This window comes from Mauremys mutica, chromosome 5 (genome assembly GCF_020497125.1).
Source record: "Mauremys mutica isolate MM-2020 ecotype Southern chromosome 5, ASM2049712v1, whole genome shotgun sequence".
NCBI classification, from domain to species: domain Eukaryota; kingdom Metazoa; phylum Chordata; order Testudines; family Geoemydidae; genus Mauremys; species Mauremys mutica.
Window position 1 is genome coordinate 27,271,797 of NC_059076.1, and position 8,516 is coordinate 27,280,312.

An 8,516-nucleotide genomic window follows, 5' to 3' on the forward strand; every position below is an offset into this window, starting at 1 on the left:
CAAGAGACTTTCAGGGGGTCTCTGCCTGTCACCACCTCTTGAACCCCAGAACAAGTCTATGTATTCTTGATGCACAATGCAACACTCTCCTTTTTTCCTTCCTACCCAATCTATTTCAATATTCCAGTCATGAGATTTATCCCACCAAGTCTCTGCAATGCTATAAGAGAGTGACTCACCCACTAAGGGCTGGGGTTAGCTAATCCTGATTACAGGATGAGCCACACCTGGGAGAGATCAGGGTTATTGCCCTGTTAAGAACAGCAGAAGGCTACAATGAAGGGGGGAAAGCTCAGGAAGTGATATAAAGGTTGCAGGGAGTGGGAAAGGCTTCTCCAGGGAAAACCTTGAGATGTAGGAAGTTGTGAAAAGAGACACTGCAGTGAACAGGAGGTTTCTGCTACAGACTCTGATTGGAAGAAGAGTTTGTGGACCTAGAAGCCAGACAGATGAAGAAGGCCAAGCTCCAGCCAGGTAAAGCCTGAGAGACTTGGTTACAGGTACCTAGTTCTGGGAAGAAGGGCTTGGGGCTCCCTACCTACAAGGAGAAACTCATGGAACTGGGTGGGGTCCTGTTGGGAAGGACTCAATAAATGGGATCCCAGGAGGTGAATGTTTATTATTTGCCCATGGAGGGCGCATTGGAGAGGAGCAATTGATAGCAGGGCACCACAGAGACCTCTTACCACAAAGGTGTGTTCAGGAGGCTGCCAGTCCTGTTTCACAAGCCAATTGTTATAAATTTTGCTTGTGTATCATGACTTCAGTTGTAAGTCACTTTAGGCTCTTTTGACAGTTCCAGCCCAAGAGTCCTCTGTCAAGTGTTATTAAGATAGTAGATGACATCAGGTGTTTTAGCACCTTTTGACTTTTGCTTACTGGAGCAACTTTTCTGCCACTTGAATCAATCCTTCCTAGCGGCTTCATGTCATGTCCTTTGCATGCCATGTTGGTCTAAGAGTGATGTTGAGAGGGGAAGGTGCCATAGTTTGTGGATGGTAAGGACAGAGATTTTTCAGCATTGACTATTGAATCTGGAAGCCGAATTACCATTAATTTTAACGGAGCAGGAAAATTCTATTCTCCGATAAGAGAATACCTGGAGTTAGTGCAGAAAGATATTTGAAAACTAGAGAGCAAAAATTATGAGGGGCTGGAAGGACAGAGTCATGTGAGAAACTGAGAAAGATATATATGTAATTTGGATAACAAACTGAAAGAGACCATAACTGGCAACAGGAATTTGCAATGGGTAATCACAAGGATGGAAATCTATTTAGGGTGGTACAATAAGGAGTAACTGGATTAAATTAGGGTAAAAGGCTTTTTGGCTGAATACTTTTCAAGAAGTTTTCCTAGGAAATCTAGTAGTTTCCCTAGGATGCCTCAACTAATATCCTGTGAACATACAAGCTAAGTGTACCTAGTGATTAAGGGCACCTATTTCCCCTAATGTTCATGGATTCCTCTATAGCATGTTCCTCCTTTCCTCTGGCCTTTAGAAGCTTGTGTGTGTTTGGAAAGGAGGCAAGGCATAGTCACAGGTTGGCAGAGGACTGCCAGGTCTCACCAGATCATCTTTCCTCCCAAACCTGCAGGCCACAGTTGCAGAGTTACTACAACTTGCTATAAAACTTCTGTGCTGTGGACAGCAGCAGCCATGAGCCAAGCAGCAGAGGACACACCAAGGATGAGAGCATGCAGCAGCTGCGGTATGTACCTGGTTCTAGCAGGGGACCCAGAGCAGTACTATGTATGTATGAAGTGTCGCCTAATAGAGCTGCTGGAGGAAAAGATCCAGGGCCTAGAGCTGCAGGTAGAAACCCTGATAGAGAATAGAAGGGGGTTCGAGCAGCTGATGGAGCAATGGCAGGCAGTAACCGAAGGGGAACGCCCAGGGGCACAGGTGGGAGCAGGGGCTAAGGCCAGTGAGGGGGGACCACCAGACGAGGAGGATGGGCGGTGGAAGCATGTGACTGTGAGAAGCAGGCCAAGGAAAAGGAGAGCCAGTGAGGGGGAAATAGAGCTAAGGAACAGATTTGAAGGTTTGGAGAATGAGGAAGGGGTAAAGATTATGGTAGCTGATGGTGGGAGGCCAAGGAAAAAGAGACGAGCGGCCAGTCCCATAGATAGAGGGGAGGAGTCTATGGAGGCAACACCAAGTTTGGGCCAGGGGAGATTACAGGATGGCTTAAGGGGAACCACAAGGGAAGATAGGAATGGAAGGAGCTTGCAACCAGGGGGAACGGGGGATAGGTTAGAGGACCGCACTGTCCCCAGGCAAAGGCAGGTCTACGTGATTGGGGACTCCATACTGAGAAGGTTGGACAGGCCTGTGACCAGGGCCGATCCAGAGAACAGAAGGGTGTGCTGTCTACCGGGCGCTAAAATACGGGATGTGGACCTGAGGTTGAAAAGGATCCTAAGAGGAGCAGGTAAGAACCCTTTGGTCATCCTTCATGTGGGAACGAATGATACTGCTAGATTCTCGCTAGACAGGATCAAGGGAGACTATGCCAGGTTGGGTAAGACGCTTAAGGAAATTGAGGCTCAGGTGATCTTCAGTGGGATCCTACCTGTCCCTAGGGAAGGGCGCCAAAGGGGTGAGAGAATCCTGACGATTAATAGTTGGCTGAGAGAGTGGTGTTACAAGGAGGGCTTTGGGATGTATGGGCACTGGGAGGCTTTTGGGGACAGACAACTGTTCTCACGGGATGGGCTCCACCTAAGTAGGGCAGGAAGTAGACTTCTAGGAGGGAGGCTGGCTCATCTGATTAAAAGAGCTTTAAACTAGACACTGGGGGGAGACGGTTGGGAGAGGCCCTGGTGCACTCCACGCCAAATTTATACATTGGGAGTGAGAACAAGAAGATAACAACAGATATAGCCAGAGGGGGACGGTTAGGTGTAAGGAAGAGGAGGGGGACAGATACTAGATCGACAGGTCATACTGGTAGTACTGTGTCCCTACCGAGCGGGGTGAGAAGAGTGAGAGGAGCCCAACAGCAAAAGGTAGGATGTTTGTTCACCAATGCGAGAAGCTTAGGTAATAAAATGGAGGAACTGGAGCTCCTGGTCCGAGAATTGAAACCGGATATCGTAGGAATAACCGAAACATGGTGGAACGATAGCCATGACTGGAGTACAGGTATGGAAGGGTATGTGCTGTTTAGAAAAGACCGATGCAAAGGTAAAGGTGGGGGAGTAGCATTGTATATCAATAATGAGGTGAAATGTAATGAAATAACTAGCAATGCAATGGTTAATACGGAGTCTGTGTGGGCAATGGTCACATTAGGGAAGAAAACTACCAGAGCCTCACCCGGGATAGTGATTGGGGTGTGCTATAGACCGCCAGGATCTAGCTTGGAGACGGATAGAGAGCTCTTTAATGTTTTTAAGGAGGTAAACACTAATAGGAACTGCTTGATCATGGGAGACTTTAACTTCCCAGATATAGATTGGGAAACAAATGCTAGTAATAACAATAGGGCTCAGCTTTTCCTAGACGTGATAGCTGATGAATTCCTCCATCAAGTGGTTGCTGAACCGATGAGGGGGGATGCCATTTTAGATCTGATTTTGGTGAGTAATGAGGACCTTGTTGAGGAAATAGTTGTAGGGGACAACCTTGGCTCGAGTGATCACGAGCTAATTCATTTCAAAATTAATGAGAGGATAATCAATATTGCATCTGAGACTAGGGTTTACGATTTCAAAAGGGCTAACTTTACTAAATTAAGACGACTAGTTAGGGAAGTGGACTGGACCAACATATTTAGGAATCTAAAGGTAGATGACGCCTGGGGTTACTTCAGGTTGAAATTGCAGGAGTTGTCAGAGGCATGTATCCCGAGAAAGGGAAAACGGTTCGTAGGTAGCAGTTTTAGACCAAGCTGGATGACCAAGCGTCTTAGAGGGGTCATAAAGAAAAAACAGAAAGCGTACCGGGAGTGGAAAATGGGAGGGATCAGCAAAGAAACCTACCTTATTGAGGTCAGAGGGTGTAGGGATGCAGTGAGAAAGGCAAAGCGACAGGTGGAGATGGACCTAGCGAAGGGGATTAAAACCAATAGCAAAAGGTTTTTTAGCCATATAAATAGGAAGAAAACCAAGAAGGAAGAAGTGGGACCACTTAAAACTTTAAACGGAGTGGAGATTAGGGATAATCTTGGAATGGCACAATATCTGAATGAATATTTTGCCACGGTCTTTAATGAGGTTAATGAAGGGCTAAGGAATAGTGATAGAGGGACCAATGGGAATGAAGATATGGGGGTAGACATTACGGTATCTGAGGTGGAGGCCAAACTTGAACAGCTTAACGGAAGTAAATCGGGGGGCCCGGATAATCTTCATCCTAGAATATTAAGGGAATTGGCGAGTGATATTGCTAGCCCGTTAGCGATGATTTTTAATAAATCTCTAAATTCAGGGATTGTACCGTTGGACTGGAGATTAGCTAATGTAGTTCCTATATTCAAGAAGGGGAAAAAAAGTGACCCGGGTAACTACAGGCCTGTTAGTTTAACATCTGTAGTATGCAAAGTAATGGAAAAAATTTTGAAAGAGAGAGTGGTTAAGGAGCAGGAGGCCGATGACAACTGGGATAGATTACAGCATGGATTTACGAAAGGTAGATCGTGCCAAACCAATCTGATCTCCTTCTTTGAGAAAATAACAGATTTTTTAGACAAGGGAAATGCGGTGGATCTAATATATCTGGATTTCAGTAAGGCGTTTGATACGGTACCACATGAGGAATTATTGGTTAAATTGGAAAAGATGGGGATCGAAATGAAAATCCAGAGGTGGATAAGAAGTTGGTTAAAGGGGAGACTGCAGAGGGTAGTACTGAAAGGGGAACTGTCGGGTTGGAGGGGGGTTACCAGTGGAGTTCCTCAAGGTTCGGTTTTGGGTCCTATTTTATTCAATCTATTTATTGCTGACCTGGGAACCAAGAGTAGGAGTGGGCTGATAAAGTTTGCGGACGACACCAAGTTGGGAGGTATTGCCAATTCGGAGACGGATCGGGATATCCTCCAGGGAGATTTGGATGACCTTGTAAACTGGAGTATTAGTAACAGGATGAAATTCAATAGTGAGAAGTGTAAGGTTATGCATTTAGGGATGACTAACAAGAATTTTAGTTATAAGCTAGGGACGCACCAGTTGGAAGTAACGGAGGAGGAGAAGGACCTGGGAGTCCTGGTTGATCGTAGGATGACTATGAGTAGGCAATGTGATGTGGCCGTTAAAAAAGCTAATGCGGTCTTGGGTTGCATTAGGCGGGGTATTTCTAGTAGGGATAAGGAAGTGCTAGTCCCGTTATATAAGGCGTTGGTGAGACCTCATTTGGAGTATTGTGTGCAGTTTTGGTCTCCCATGTTTAAGAAGGATGAGTTAAAACTGGAACGGGTACAAAGAAGGGCCACTAGAATGATCCGAGGAATGGAAGGCCTGTCGTATGACAGGAGACTTGAGGAGCTCGGTTTGTTTTCCTTAACCAAAAGAAGGATAAGGGGAGATATGATTGCACTCTTTAAATATATCAGAGGGATAAATACCAGGGAAGGAGGGGAATTATTTCAGCTCAGTGCTAATGTAGACACGAGGACAAACGGATATAAATTGTCAGTCAGGAAATTTAGGCTTGAAATTAGACGAAGGTTTCTAACCATCAGGGGAGTGCAATACTGGAACAGCCTACCGAGGGAAACAGTAGGGGCGAAGGACCTCCATGACTTTAAGATTAAGCTAGATAAGTTTATGGAGGAGATGGTATAATAAGATAACAGGCTTAGTCAATAGGTCAATTAAGTGCCAAACTGGTACTTAGTTGGGTCAAATTGGGTCAATGATATGATATTCTTAACCTCTTTCAGAGGGTATGGCTGGAGAGTCTTGCCCGCATGCTCGGGGTTCAGCTGACCGCCATATTTGGGGTCGGGAAGGAATTTTCCTCCAGGGCAGATTGGCAGTGTCCCTGGAGGTTTTTCGCCTTCCTCCGAAGCATGGGGCAGGGGTCGCTTGCTAAAAGAGTGGGTAGATCGGCTAATGTGGCCTGCGTCTTGCAGGAGGTCAGACTAGATGATCATAATGGTCCCTTCTGATCTTGAATTCTATGATTCTATGATTCTATGATTCTCTTCTGACTGAGCAACCACTGACTGGTGGTGGTGGGGACTGCTATAACCTAGACTTCTGGATGCTATAGTGAGCTGTGGGGATGCACTGACAGCTGCAGAGGCCTCATCTCCATTAATAGATTCTCCAAGAGCCACAGGTTTGTGGAACAGAGTGTCTAGACACTCCCATAGGGGAGGGCATGCCCTACTCTGAAAGGGGAAAAGATAAATCCACAGAAGCACGGAGAGAATAGGGCCCCAAATCTATTTTTCCTCCTTACATAACTTACATTTTCCCTTTAACACCATTATTTCCCTTACCCTCTATCCCAGACTGTTCTTCCCTTTCAAAATTGTAGTTCCACATACATATGGCACCAAGGAGAAAGATAGAAAAGTTCATTTCAATATTTAGCCCACTCCTTGGTATCAAGAAGAGCCCTGTCACAGTTCATGATAGATTTGAACAAAGCTAGAACCCTCTTGTTATTCCATGGATCACTCTGAGGTCTTTTTCCCCCCTTTCATTCTGCTTTTTTAAAGTGACATTTTATTAAGCTACTTCATAGCTCCTAGGAAACACAAACTTGCTTGTCACGTAAAGACAACAGAAGTCAAAGCATAATGGAATTTTCCTAGAGTGGACTCATCAGTTTCAGTTAGCAACAATGAACACTGAGCTGTAGTTCGATCCAGGGTTCAGTTGACATCCAACACTTGAAATGTCTCAAGTTATTTCTAAACAGGAACCAAACCTTAACACTGAACTACAGCTTGGTCTTAGGTACTTCTGTATATCAGGAACAACTCAACTGAAGCCAGTGGAATTATTCCCAAATAAAACTGGTGAAATTAAGATCAGAATCTGGCTTCACATCTCCATTTATCGATGCTTGCAAAAATACACATGCGCATATACACTTTTGCTAATTAAATGCTTGTTGCAAAATATATACAAATACCAGGATATACTCTATACAAATGGCATTAAGGTGGCAAACCCAAGCATTCAAAGGTTAGGATATTCCAGAATTAAGGTTTTCCTGTAAACCTTAATTTGATCCCCTTATGCATAAGTATTATAATGCTGCCTTTAATTATGTGATCACATACTATTTTTCCACCCACAAATCTGTCTCATTCAGTGCACAGGATTAATAATACTCAATGAAGGAACAGCTATTCAGTATTTTGTTTTTTCCTTGTTCAGTGTCTGACTAGAGGCCTTATTTACTTCCCAGTATTCAGAATAGGGTTTGAAGAAATGTCTTCATGGCTTCTTTTATATGGGGTTTATTTATCTTCACAACACCCTGTGAAATAAGGTGGTGCTATTATCCCCATTTTACAGATGGGGGATTGAGATACAGAGACATTAATGTCACCTGTCCACTAATTCTAGGTGCCCACACTGAGATGCTTGTGGCTGTTTTTGGCAGGGGGTGGGGACTTGTATGGCACCCCCTGCAGCCAAGAGGAACATTACAGGAAAAGTTCTGCTCAACTTTTGTAGCCATGGCATGGAGTATGCTCAGTACAGATTGAATCTTGAGAGAATTTAGCTGGTGAACCCTAATAAGCCCACTGAGCACGTACACACAAACTTTGAAAAGCTTGTAGCTGGGTCAGGTTTGGCTGGATTTTCACAGAGATGGCAAAAGGCACATCCCTGCCCCTGATTTTAACTACAGGCATAATTATCTGTGCCACCTATCAAAGGCATGTACCAAGAATGCCACTCTGTGCATAATATGTATACATACACATCTATTTCCAAACAGCATTTAGATGAAAGTTAATGGACTATTTCATGCTATTGAAACAGTTAGTGTTCTCGGTGTACATGCAGGAAGTGAACTTCACTGTTTGTGAAGTGGGGGTGAGAGAGGAAAAAAATGAATTGTTTAGGCTACATACACCCAGTACAGTGCATGTAATTTAATTATACTGTGATTCCTTATTTTAATCCAAGATTGCAGAGTTAGAGGAGAATGAAATTGGTTTAATAATCTAGCCACTCCAAATTTCGCCTTGTGAAGGGCTTGCTCTACTCACCACTGGATAGTGCTGCCTGCTAGCAGTTCTAGGGACTAGTACGATCAGGCGGACTACACCCTGTTGGTTTTACCCTGTTGGTTTCTCCTCTGCTGTGCCTTTCTCAGGAACTATAGGTGTCCTCTTCATGACTCAGCCCTCTAGCCAGGTCACTATTGGGATTTCTCCTTCCTGGGGGGAGTTTACCAAGGTTCCTGCTCTTCAGCAATCTCATGTGGTCTTCTGCTTCACTGCCTCACAGTGCCACTCCCACAGAGGCTGGCAGAGGAACACAGACAGGGCTTTGGAGCTGTGCTCCGGCTCTGCTCCAGCTCCAGGCAAAAACCTGTTGCT

General features: G+C 44.8%; 1 long non-coding RNA gene across 1 annotated transcript in view; it reads right to left on the reverse strand.

Annotated features, from left to right (window-relative positions):
- Window positions 1-8,249, reverse strand: part of LOC123371540 — a 77,752-nt gene extending 69,503 nt beyond the window's left edge. The window contains exon 1 of the long non-coding RNA XR_006579830.1: window positions 8,184-8,249. This is a non-coding gene — a long non-coding RNA (uncharacterized LOC123371540). The remainder of the gene's footprint in view (window positions 1-8,183) is intronic.
- Window positions 8,250-8,516: the final 267 nt, after the last annotated feature.